This window comes from Pseudorca crassidens, chromosome 2, assembly GCF_039906515.1.
Source record: "Pseudorca crassidens isolate mPseCra1 chromosome 2, mPseCra1.hap1, whole genome shotgun sequence".
Classification (NCBI taxonomy): domain Eukaryota; kingdom Metazoa; phylum Chordata; class Mammalia; order Artiodactyla; family Delphinidae; genus Pseudorca; species Pseudorca crassidens.
In genome coordinates, this window is record NC_090297.1 from 78,023,828 (window position 1) to 78,037,349 (window position 13,522).

At 40.7% G+C, this 13,522-nt stretch overlaps 1 protein-coding gene across 12 annotated transcripts in view; it reads right to left on the bottom strand.

Annotated features, from left to right (window-relative positions):
* The window catches only part of KYAT3 (kynurenine aminotransferase 3), a 54,039-nt gene extending 47,931 nt beyond the window's left edge, over positions 1-6,108 (bottom strand). For 2 of the 12 annotated variants that reach the window (XM_067726801.1, XM_067726802.1), the window contains exons 1-2: positions 5,931-6,107; positions 15-94 (exon numbers count right to left, since the gene is read on the bottom strand). The gene's annotated coding sequence lies outside the window, so the exon portion shown is untranslated. Of the gene's footprint in view, positions 1-14; positions 95-5,417; positions 5,476-5,912 lie in introns of all 12 variants that reach the window. The other 10 variants (XM_067726799.1, XM_067726797.1, XM_067726808.1 and 7 more) reach the window with 8 other exon arrangements.
* Positions 6,109-13,522: the final 7,414 nt, after the last annotated feature.

Here is a 13,522-nt window from a genome sequence, read left to right on the forward strand (position 1 = left end):
AAGTAAATAATTACCTCTTATGTTTTACGTCTTTCAAGTCAAAGACCAGGTTTTCTTAAATCAAGAAATGCCTATTCTTTGGTCATTAATAGTTCTGTTCAGGAATAAAATATTAATTGGATTAGGCAGTAGGGCTAGTTCTGAGGAAAGGTATTACCAAGCAACAGTGACTATGTTGAACAATCTTCATTCAGTATCATAGAGTTATTTGATTTAGGACAATATATTTTTCAGAAAAAAAATGCCCATTTATTTAAATTCAACCTAATTTATTTGTTATTAAGGAAAGTATAAGTAAAATTCTTCCTTGCAAGTAGAAAAGTGAGAGAAACCTCTTCTACCTTCTTCAGACAAATGGGGTTGGGGAGCTGGGAGGGGAGCAAACAGGACTAGGAGTCAGGATACCTGGATTCTAACCCTTATTTTTGATATTAAAAAAAGGTTTCTATCCTGGGACAATTCCCTGACCTTTGGTGGGCCTTAGTTTCCCCATACTTCAAAACAGATGAATAAATGAATCCTTGGTTTCAAGGTAATCTCAGAAAGTACTGTACGTCAGTGGCTGGTTGTGTGTGACCTCAGGCTGCAGGTCTTGGGAGATTCCCCCCAGGTTGGGTGAGCCACACCCTCTGGCCACCACACCTCAATACCCATTCCCCTTTGGAAGTTGACACTAAATCTACCTGTTTTCATCTGGAAATCCCAAAGCCTAATTCCCACCTCTTCTTCCGTTTTCTGCAGCACATTACCACCATAATGCAAAGTATTGCCTGGAAACTGACCCAGCCCTTCATTTCTCTTCCACTTGCCAAACTTTCTACTGTGTCTTTCGGAACAGCTGCACCATTCTCAGCGAATCCCATTACATCTTTATGTTTTCAGAGTGTTCCTTGTACCTCCTAGCTTGAACTGAAACCTTATTGCTCCCTGAAGATACCACTCCTATATGCCTCAGTGTCAGCTTTTGCTTGTATATGCCTCACTTACCTCTTTCTTACCGTCTATTTTACCATTACCAGACTACTACTTCCGTCATCTGCTTCAATGATATCATCTTCTGGCCTGCTGATAACTCCTTGTCATTCATTAGAGATTTTGTCATTAGGCACACAGTTTTCTTCTCAACTCTAAGTACTGTGATCATCCCAGGTAATTCCCATGTCTTCAGAGATGGTCCATCCAACAACTGACATCCCTGTGCCCATCACTATTCTCTTCCATCCCACCCTAGGCACTCTCTCCTATAGTCACACCCTGCACCTTGCCATTACCTCAATCTGGTCTAATTCCAAAACAATTAATTGAAGTATTCTGATCTTTGACCATAAACTACCTATCCTTCCAATTTGCTTACTTATTCCAATGATTACTATTCTTAAATATCATCAAGATCTCTAGGAGGCTGCCTCTCCTTTTCTCAATCAGACCTCACCTTCCTTTATTTTCCAATTTAGACGCCAGTTCCACTGCTTCAATAATGTTCTTTACAATGCCCTAGCTCTCCGTCTGTCTTTTATAGATAGGTATCTATAAAACCCTGGCCCTGGATGAACTCAATTACAGTGTCTGTTTTTCCTGTGGCCCATGAAGCTGTGGACTGCTGGAGAAAATCACAAAGGATAGGATCGGTTTCACCACAAATTACGGTCATTAATCTCAAATTGACCCCCAACACTCTCCAGCATTTCTACTATATTTTATAGGTACAGGATGGCAGAATATACTCCCCAAAAAATTGCCACTTTGGCCTAAGGATTATTGTGAGCTAAAGGCACTGGAAAAACAGCCGAGGCAAGAAGAGTGATCTGATCTCCCCCTTTCTTCCTGAAAACAGGAGATAAAATTCCCATGTGAAAGATACCTGCCCTATACTGGGAAAAAAGAAACACTCTTAGACAGGGAGTTAAAGCTGAGAGAATTCTGTACAAACAGACCTTGTTAAAATAATTCTTATCTTCCTTTAGTCTCCCTATATTTTTTGGTTACTTTTCCACAATGGCCTCTCTTTGTTCAATCTAGCATAAAAGCACTTGGTTTTGCTACTTCTTTGGGTCTTCATTTCCTTGTGACAGTTCCTGTGTCACACAGAACTTTTATTAAATGTGTGCTTTTCTCCTGTTAATCTGTATTATGTCAGTTTAATTCTTGGGCCCACCCAAAAGCCATAAGAGAATAGGCAATATTTCTCTCCCATAGTACAAAATGATTAAATTTTTCCCACACTCCTCTAACATAAAACCCTCCTTAGTCTAAGCAGATGACCTTGCTCTCTATCACAGAGAAAACAGAAGCCATCAGACGCGAATTCTTTCAACCTACCCACATGTAAAAAAACAAACCTAAAAATATTCCTTTTTTCTTCCTACTATAATAAAGGAAGTGACCCTGCTACAAAAGGACAGTCCCTCCTCCCATGACTTAGATGTCATTCCTCTCCCCTCCACAGAGACTTTGCTCCATTGATTATTACCCCTCTCCTCGGCATATTCAGCTTTCCTTGCTAAAGTCTCCTCTAGTTATTGGGTTGGCCAAAAAGTTTAAGGTAAAAATAAAAGACACATTATTCATTTTCACCAAGAACTTCATTGAACAACGAATTCACTGTTTTGTTCCACGACCTTCTGCCATTTTTCAGGCAACTTCATAATTCCATCTTCCCAAAACTTTTTATCTTTTTGAGCAAAGAATTGTTCCAGGTGCCTTTTACAGTCTTCGAGGGAATTAAAATTTTTTCCATTAAGAGAATTTTATAAAGCCCGAAATAAATGGAAATCCAAAGGTACAATGTCTGGTAAATACGGCAGATGAATCAGAACTTCCCAGCCAAGCTGTTTTTGTCTGGTCATCAAAGAAACATGTGGTCTTGCATTATCCTGATGGAAGATCATGCGTTTTCTGTTGACTAATTCTGGACGCTTTTTGTCAACTGTTGCTTTCAGTTGGTCTAATTGGGAGCAGTACTTGTTGGAATTAATCGTTTGGTTTTCTGGAAGGACCTCATAATAGAGGACTCCCTTCCAATCCCACCATAAACACAAGATCACCTTCTTTAGGCGAAGACTGGCCTTTGATGTGGTTGCTGGTGGTTCATTTCCCTTGCCCCATGATCTCCTCCATTCCACATTATTGTACAGTATCCACTTTTCATCGCCTGTCCCAATTTGTTTTAAAAACGTAACGTTTTCATTACGTTTAAGTAGAGAATTGCATGCGGAAGTACGGTCAAGAAGGTTTTCTTCGCTTAACTTATGTGGAACCCAAACATCAAAGTGATTCACATAACCAAGCCAATGCAAATGATTTTCAATGCTTGATTTGGATATTTTGAGTATGTCAGCTATCTCCCAAGTGGTATAACGTTGATTGTTGTCAATCAATGTCTCGATTTGATCACTATCAACTTCAACTGGTCTACCCAACCATGGAGCGTCACCCAGCGAGAAATCTCCAGCACAAAACTTCACAAAACACTTTTGACACGTTCAGTCACTCACAGCACCTTCTCCATACACTGCAGAAATCTTTTTTTGCGCTTAGGTTGCGTTTTTACCTTTCTTGAAATAATAAAGCATAATATGCCGAAAATATTGCTTTTTTCTTCCATCGTCAATATTAAAATGGCTATACAAAAATTCACCAATTTTGATAAGTTTTTTAAAAATGCACGCTGATTTGAAAGCTGTCACAATACAATCTAATAAAATTGTTTCGAATGAAGTTAAAGACAACCAAGTGCTACTAGAGCCATCTTATTGAAAAAAACCGAACTTTTTGGCCAACCCAATGAAAACATATCATTTTATTAACTGTCCACTTTCCTCAATCTATACTCCCTAACCCAGTGCAATCTGATTTTTGTACCCATCATTCCATAGAGGCAGCTCTTGCGCAAGTCAATTTTGACATTCATATTGTTAAATTCACTGGACATTTTGCAATTCTCACTTTCCTTGAGCTCTCTGCAGCTTTAGATCAGCTGGTCAAGCCCTGTCTCCTCCCAGAAACACCATTTTCCCTTGGCTTTTGACCTATGACAATCTCTCATTTTCCCAAACTTAAATGACAGAATTCCTCAATGCCCAGATCTTTTTTCTTCTCACTCATCACTCTCTCACTAGGTAATTTCATTGTAAAAGGAACTGTGAGGGCACCAGTGAATTATCGGCTCCAAAGAAATCTAAGCAGGCTGATAGATACAAATTCAGAACCCCTGAAGCTTTTTTCTTCTGTACTTTAAATAAACATTTTTTGAGCAGCACTTTTCTAAAGCAATTAACATTTCATATGCATATTCACCGAGAAGCTAAATGAATAGATTGGGATGTCATTGAAAAGTTGGACAAAATCAAAAGGTATATGGCTTTTCATTTTAAACAATATTTTCACTGTTTCATTTATACTTAAAAACAGAGTTCTGTGAAGAAAATCAGGAAATTGTGAATCAGGGTATCTAGTAAACCTGATTATGGCATACTATACATAAGATAAACTCCACAGTCATATACACATGATCAATAGAAAATTAAACTATTTATTATCATTGGTGTAGGCTGTTTAAAATGAAGATACAGAAGATATGTGTGGCACAGCTTGAGGGGACCTGAAGCTGAGAAGGCTGATGGATTGTTGGAGAATCCAGAGCTAAAAGATGAATAAAGCAGTCAAGATGAACTGTAAAAAGTTTGAAACTCTGGACTTAAACCCAGATAATCAATTCATAACCACTTTGCATATGTGGAGGAGAGGTAGGAAAAGATTTAGTGAATTTCACAAAGTACAGATGTTCAGGTTAACAGCAAGCTCAAGGAAGATTAATGTGAGGTGACTGCAAAAAGGCCTAGTGCTAATGAATGCACAACCCAGGTTAAGAGTCTGACCCAAGGAAAGTTTATTTCCACCTCACGCTGTACCTGTTGGTCCACTTCTAGAATGTTTATAAGGCTTACTGATACAACATAGGGCATATAGGAGGTGAACAAGGTACTGGCGCGGGAAATACAGTGGGAATAAGCCTCAAAGCCATGTCACTGAAGCACGAATGGGAAAAATCAGCCATACGGAGCCGGCACAAGACTTAAGTTAGGAGACATGATCCTGAAATTGCTGAAAAGCTGTTTTGTGAAAATGGGATTCGTGTAATTAATTACAAATTTCTGCAGAGGGAAGGAATCTGGCTGTCCGGTTTAAGTTGTCACGAGTTTGGTTTCAGCCCCACGTGAGTTAACTTTGTAATGGTGGGTGTGCAGCCCAGTGTGGAAGGAGCCAGCTGCCCGGCTGCGCCCTCAGGTAGCAGCGGGGGAGCCGCGCGCCAGCAAGACGGAAGAATGTCCGTACTGGCTGGGGTCTCCAAAAGCAACAGATTGGGCCTCTTTTTTCTTTTATCTTAAAAACTATGGGTTCCACTAAGAGTCACTTACGTGGCAAGTGAGCAGCCTTGTTCCTTTTTTTAAATTGATTATACCGATTACGGATGAACTGGAAGAATACAGATTACGGATGAACTGGAGTCGGTGTCAGCTTCCCACACCGTTTACAAAATGCCCAAATTGCAAAAATGAAGCGCAAAAGGAGGAGACAAGGACCGGGGTCCAAGGGACCCCACCCTATAAGACCAGTCACCTCAGGGCCATTCCCTCTCTAGAGCAAGCAAACTCTGAAATTCCAGCGCTGACCCTCTGCTACCAGCCCCGTGGGCCGCCAGGGCCGGGGGTCAGCGGCCCAGGCCCGCGCTCCCGCCTCCGCTCCGAACGGCGAGTCCGAATGCTGAAGGAAATCCAGCCCCGGCTCTTCCTCCCAGCCCGCCAGGCGCGCGGCCGGGCGAGCGCACCCCAGCTAGGCCTCCCTCCCTCCCAATCTCCCCCCGCGCGTCTCCGCACCCGAGACCACTGCCCTCAGCCCCACCAAGTGACCACCTTGCGCCCCACTCACACCCGTCACGCGAACTCCTTGTCTCCCTGAGTTCCAGTCCCGCGAAGCCTCAAGAGCCTGATGGGCCGGGACTCGGACGTGGGGGCGGAGCCTGGAAGGGATTGACTGTGGGGTCGGGATTCCAAACGCCGATTGGTTGAGGGACAGGCCGGGGTAGCGGACTGGACGCAACTGGGCGGGCGTGGAGAAGGGGTAGGTGAAAGGCACCGGGCACAGGAGAGTAAGGGGGCGGGAGGGAGGTGCGCGGGGATGTGGCCGGGGATTGGCTGTGGTGTCTAGACTCGGGCGTGATGTGCTGTGAGGACAGCCGGGAACCGGGACTGGACTTGGCAGGTGGAGGTGCGGAGCCGGATCAGGGCCTTGCAATAGACGCGGGTCTAGGTGAGGGATGGAATGGGGCGGAGGCTTGTATATAGCCGGGACTGGGTATGAAGTTGAGGTCTAATTGGATGTATGTGACCTATTGATTTGGGGCGGGTTATAGGACAAAGGATTGATTTGGAAGAAAAAGCAAGCTATGGGGTCACAGGGCTTAGGTGAGGGGAAGCATGTAGTTTGAACGATGTTAGAAGGTGCCAGAAATGGCAAGGCTAAAGAGAGTGTGCGAAAAGTTTTGTAGATGTATTTATCACCTGTGATGGTGGTGAGGGGGGAAAAAAAGGAACTTTACTTTCCTGAACAGTAAAACGAATTCGATCAGAGAACCGGGAATGGAATAGGGTATGAAACTGAGAAGGAAAATAAGTGACACTTGAAACGTGAAGAAGAAAAATCGGCTAAGAGAAAAAGGAACATCAGAAATTACTCCTTTATTGAGGGCAGTGTTAGCCAAAGGAGAGGTTCTGGTAAGAATTAGGTTTCATAACTAGATTTTCCTTATCTCCTAATTTAAGAAAATGAGAGGATAGAAGGAGTTGGGGAGCAGTAGCTTGTTATTCAACTGCAGAAGAAAGAACAAAGATAATCTCTGGTTGAAGGAATCTACTCTGCACCTAGGTACTGCGAGATTCAGAAGATTATCAGGTGAATGGAGAGATGCTTGTGTACAATAGGGACAAGTAGTTGAGCATGTATTGGGTGATTTGGAGGGGAGGGTTCAAGGAAATGGAGATTCATGCTGTTTTGGATGCTGTCTGGAAGTGGGGGTGATTATTAGATTGGGCATCATAATACATCTTATGTAGAAGAAGGGAGGAAAATTGCAAGGCTAAGTCTGTAGTTGGTAAAGAAGCAATGGTTTTGCTAGCCGGGAGAAGAGGAGGTTTGCTATTTTTGTAGTTTGCAGTGACCTTGTTTTTATTTGAGTTTAGGCAAGTTTATTGAGTGATCTTATCTGTTGTCTCATTTCATCATAACCAGAGAGTGACTGATGTTAGTGTTCTGTCCGATTTTTCTATTTTACAGGGGAATACCAGGCTAGTTCCTAACAATACCGAAGCCTTAAGGGGAGGTGTCAGTTCAGTTCCTGATGGCAAGTACTGCTTATCTTTTTCTCATATTTAACAAATACGTGAATTGGAAACATAGGTGTGGAGGCTTCTGGGGGAAATGAGGCAGAGAAAGTGAGTGTCTCAAACCTTAAAGAGGAAGAAACAGGCAATAGACAAGTAAGTATATACAATGACTTCAGATGGTGATAAGTGCTATGAAAGAAGCAATGAGGGGTGGAGACTGCAGAGAGTTTAAATACGATAATCAGGATAGGCTTTTTTGAGAAGGTAACATTTGAACCAGAATTGAATGATAAAGACACAACTTTGCAAAAAATTATTCTGGATAGGAAACTAGCAGTTGAAAAGGCTCTGATATGAGAATAAACTTGGCATGCAAGGAATAAGAAAGAGACCAGTGTGTCTAATGCACTGTAATCCAGGGGAAAGTGCTTCCAGATTAGGGTGGAGAGAAAGGCAGGGACCAGATCACGCAGAGCCTTGAAGACCACAGAAAGTTTCAATTTTATATTGATGTAGCCATTGGAAGATCTTAAGCAGAGGAATAATATAATCTTAATTACATTTTAAAAAGTCACTCTAGTTACTTTGGAGAAGAGACTTGCAGGTAGGCGAGAGTAGAAGCAGGAAGGAGGAGGTTAGGAGGTTGTTAGTGGGAGATGTGATGTTGTCTGGGCTATGGTGGTGGCAGAGGAAGAAAAGAGGGCTAGGGTCACAACGTTCATTCTGCCGACACTCACTTATTCCTCTTTTTCAGCTCTACCACTCCACAGTCACCTCTGCCTAGTTTGTCCTAATTCATACACTCTCTGTTTACCGTCTTCAGAGTATAAACTTCCAATCTCTTACTGAAGTGAAGGAGGAAATTTGGTGGGGATGTGCAAACTTGCAGTGGGGATCTGAGGATCTAGTTGTTTCTTAGAAAGGCCTTTAAATGACCCTTGTGTTTTTAGTCCTGAACCTTTGGAGAGTTCTGTGGGGGTAGATCTAGTTGCTTTTTTGCCTTTCTTTATGACTAGTCTGGGATTAACCATTTTTGAATCTGCTGTCAATTTCTACCTGCCTGTTTGCTTTCTAAGGTCTATAAATTTGTTGTCACTGTCTTTCCCCTTGTTCATTTTCTCATAGGGTTATGGCTTAAAAGAACCTCCTCACTGTTATTTCAGTGTGGTTTAAGTAGAGAGAGAGAGTATAAATATGTTTGATTTGCCATCTCTTATTGTTGTTATTGGTTTACATGCACGTTCATTCAATGATTGGAAGACCAAATGCTGGGCATTCAAATACTTTGTTCATATGCCAAGGTTTGTGTTATTGTTTTTTTTTTTTTGCGGTACGCGGGCCTCTCACTGTTGTGGCCTCTCCCATTGCGGAGCACAGGCTCCGGACGCGCAGGCGCAGCGGCCATGGCTCACAGGCCCAGCCGCTCCGCGGCATGTCGGATCTTTCCGGACCGGGGCACGAACCTGTGTTCCCTGCATCAGCAGGCGGACTCTCAACCACTGCGCCACCATGGAAGCCCTGTGTTATTCTTTATACTCATGTTGGCTTTTAAAACAGAAATGTAAGTGACTCCTTGGAATTAATAACTAAAGGCTGTGCTTTTCTTATATCTTGTGCTCATTTGTTTTCTGAATAAAAAGATAGTATGTCCCTTTTAAAGTCTTTTCCACTTTCTCATACAGAGGGCTAAAAATATTCTGAAATACAGCAGAGAGAAGGCAGTATAGCTTAGTTGGCAAGCCAACCTGTCTGGTTCAGTTCTCAACTCTGCAATTTTCTAGCGGTGTAAACTTGGGCAAGTTACTTCATTTCTCTGTATTTCAATTTCCTTATCGGTAAAATGTGTGTAATAGAACATTACTTATAGTGCTATTTTAAGGATTAAATGACTTCATAGACTGAAAAAAAAAAAAACCCTTAGAATTGTGCTTGGTTCTTACTAAGTACTATACAATTTTTCCTTAAGAAAAAGGGAAAGAGAATCTTTAGGATAGGGCTGCTAGTTATGCCCCAATATTTAGTATTCTTTTCTTCTATAGTAATACAACCCCCAAATTTCAGCAGAGTATATGAGTGCTTGGTATAAAGACTGGATTTCCAGTCTTTGTTTTAGCTGGGTGGGGGCCATATGACTAAATTCTAGCCAACGGGATATAAGTGGAAGCTATATGTGCTGCTTCCAGGAAATGTCTTGAAGGATCATATGCCCTTATTGCTCCCTCTGTTTGTGGTTTCCCTGACAGTTTGAGTACAGACATGTTGGCTACTACCCTCTTGCACAACCAGGTAGAATCTTCAAGTTGAAGATGGTAGAACAATAGTATGGAAGACAAGGAGCCTGAGACCTGATATCATGAAGCTACCACTCTAGCTCCAGACCTACTGTATTGACATAAGAGAGAAATCAACCTCAATTTTGTTTAAATCTTTTGTATAGGTTTCCTGATATTCAGTCATAGTACTGCTGTGATGGTTTACTGACTCCTCTCATTTGCTCACCAAAGACATCTCACTTTACATGGACCTTGCAGGCAACAATGGAATGGCAGAGAGGAGAACAAAGTGGAAGATACAAGCAATGCCTTATTATCTGGAGTAATAAGGCCACTTCTCAAGCAGCATCTGTCCCTTGTAGGTATTAAGGGTCAGGCAGGCAGAACTACATTCTTCCTTTACTCATAATACTCAAGCAGTACTAGGAAGGACCTGCTCCAGGAAAAAATGACAATTAAGTCTGGGTTTGTAAGTTCCTAAAGTGTTTTCCATCTTACACTCTTGCTATAAAGAGTTATGTTCTTGAAAGTTGCTGAGAGTAAATCTTAAGTGTTTTCAACATACGCATGCACACACACACACCCACACAGAAAAGAGTTAACTATGTTAATTGTGTGAGGGGATGTATGTGTTAATTATCTTGATCTTTGTAATCATTCTACAATGTATATATATATATATGGAATCACCATGTTGTCTACTTCAAATATATATGATTATATCTGTCAAAAGAGTTATGTTTAGAGGACAGACAGCAGAAACAAGAAGAACTACAATTCTGCAGCCTGTGGAATGAAAATCGCATTCACAAAAAGATAGACAAAATGAAAAGGCAGAGGGCTATACATCAGATGAAGGAACAAGATAAAATCCCAGAAAAACAACTAAATGAAGTGGAGATAGGCAACCTTCCAGAAAAAGAATTCAGAATAATGATAATGAAGATGACCCAGGACCTCAGAAAAAGAATGGAGGTAAAGATTGAGAAGATGCAAGAAATGTTTAACAAAGACCTAGAAGAATTAAAGAACAAACACATAGAAAAATTAAACACACAGAAATGAACAATACAATAACTGAAATGAAAAATACACTAGAAGGAATCAGTAGCAGAATAACTGAGGCAGAAGAACGGATAAGTGACCTGGAAGACTGAATGGTGGAATTCACTGCTGTGGAACAGAATAAAGAGAAAAGAAATGAAGACAGCCTAAGAGACCTCTGGGACAACATGAAATGCAACAACATTCACATTATAGGGATCCAGAAGGACAGGAGAGAGAGAAAGGACCCAAGAAAATATTTGAATTGATTATAGTTGAAAACTTCTCTAACATGGGAAAAGAAATAACCATCCAAGTCCAGGAAGCGCAGAGTCCCAGGCAGGATAAACCCAAGGAGAAACACGCCAAGACACATAGTAATCAAACTGACAAAAAATTAAAGACAAAGAAAAAGTATTGAAAGCACCAAGGGAAAAAGGACAAATAACATACAAAGGAACTCCCATAAGGTTAACAGATGATTTCTCAGCAGAAACTCTACAAACCAGAAGGGAGTGGCATGATATATATAAAATGATGAAAGGGAAGAACCTACAACCAAGATTACTCTACCCAGCAAGTATCTCATTCAAATTCAATGGAGAAATCAAAAGCTTTACAGACAAGCAAAAGCTAAGAGAATTCAGCACCACCAAACCAGCTCTAAAACAAATGCTAAAAAAATTTCTCGAGGGGAAAACACAAGAGAAGAAAAGGACCTAAAAAAACAAACACATAACAATTAAGAAAATGGTAACAGGAACATACATCTGAATAATTACCTTAAAAGTGAATGGATTAAATGCTCCAACCAAAAGACACAGGCTTGCTGAATGGATACAAAAACAAGACCCATATATATGCTGTCTACAAGAGACCCACTTCAGATCTAGGGACACATACAGACTGAAAGTGAGGGGATGGAAAACCATATTCAATGCAAATGGGAATCAAAAGAAAGCTGGAGTAGCAATACTCATATGCGGCGAGCCGCCTCCGACCAGCAGAATGACGAGTCGCCACACGCAAGATTCTTCTCGTATCACACTTTATTGGAGCACAGCTTGGTTAAAGAAAAGATGGAAGGAAGACCCCGCAATCCTATAGCAGTCTGCTTATATAGGGATTAAGAACATGTGTCGCTCTGTGATTGGCTTTCGCTGATGGTGCGACTTGTGAGCCAGCATCGGATAGGTCGCTACTTTAAAACCTCATTAGTATACTTAGCGCAAGCGCAGTGGCCACAGGAAGGATGATTCAGCTTGCTTCAGCTTCCTGCTGCGTGGCAGTTAGCTGACCGCGCCCTACACTCATATCAGATAAAATAGACTTTAGAATAAAGAATGTTACAAGAGACAAGGAAGGATACTACATAATGATCAAGGGATCAATCCAAGAAGAAGATATAACAATTATAAATATAGATGCACACAACATAGCACCTTAATACATAAGGCAGCTGCTAACAGCTATAAAAGAAGAGATTGACAGTAACACCATAATAGTGGGGGACTTTAACACCTCAGTTACACCAATGGACAGATCATCCATACAGAAAATTAATGAGGAAACACAAGATTTAAATGACATAATAGACCAGATAGATTTAATTGATATTTATAGGACATTCCATCCGAAAACAGCAGATTACACTTTCTTCTCAAGTGCAAACAGAACACTCTCCAAGATAGGTCACATCTTGGGTCACAAATCAAGCCTTGGTAAATTTAAGAAAATTTAATCATATCAAGTGTCTTTTCCAACCACAACGCTATGAGATTAGAAATCAATTACTGGGAAGAAAAATTAAAAAAAACACAAACACATGGAGGCTAAACAATAAGTAACTAAATAACCAAGAGATCACTGAAGAAATCAAAGAGGAAATCAAAAAATACCTAGAGAGAAATGACAACGAAAAAAGATGATCCAAAACCTATGGGATGCAGCAAAAGCAGTTCTAAGAGCGAAGTTTATAGCTATACAATCCTACCACAAGAAATAAGAAAAATCTCAAACAATCTAACCTTACACGTAAAGGAACTAGAGAAAGAAGAACAAACAAAGCCCAAGTTAGTAGAAGGAAAGAAATCATAAAGATCAGAGCAGAAATAAATGAAATAGAAATGAGGAGAACAATAGCAAAGATCAATAAAACTAAAAGCTGATTCTTTGAGAAAATTTAAAAAATTGATAAAACTTTAGCCAGACTCATTAAGAAAAAGAGGGAGAGGACTCAAATCAATAAAATTAGAAATGAAAAAGGAGAAGTTACAACGGACACCGCAGAAATACAAAGCATCATAAAGACTACTACGAGCAACTCTATGCCAATAAAAGGGACAACCTGGAAGAAATGGACAAATCCTTACAAACATATAAACTTCCAAGACTGAACCAGGAAGAAATAGAAAATATTAACAGACAAATCGCAAGTAATGAAATTGAAACTGATTAAAAATCTTCCAACAAACAAAAATCCAGGACCAGATGGATTCACAGGTGAATTCTATCAAACATTTAGAGAAGAGTTAACACCCATCCTTCTCAAACTCTTCCAAAATACAGCAGAGGGAGGAACACTCCCAAACTCATTCTACGAGGCCACCATCACCCTGATACCAAAAGAAGACAAAGATACTACAAAAAAAGAAAATTACACACCAATATCACTGATGAATATGGATACAAAAATCCTCAACAAAATACTAGCAAACAGAATCCAACAACACATTAAAAGGGTCATACACCATGATCAAGTGAGATTTATCCCAGGGATTCAAAGATTCTTCAATATACGCAAATCAATCAGTGTGATACACC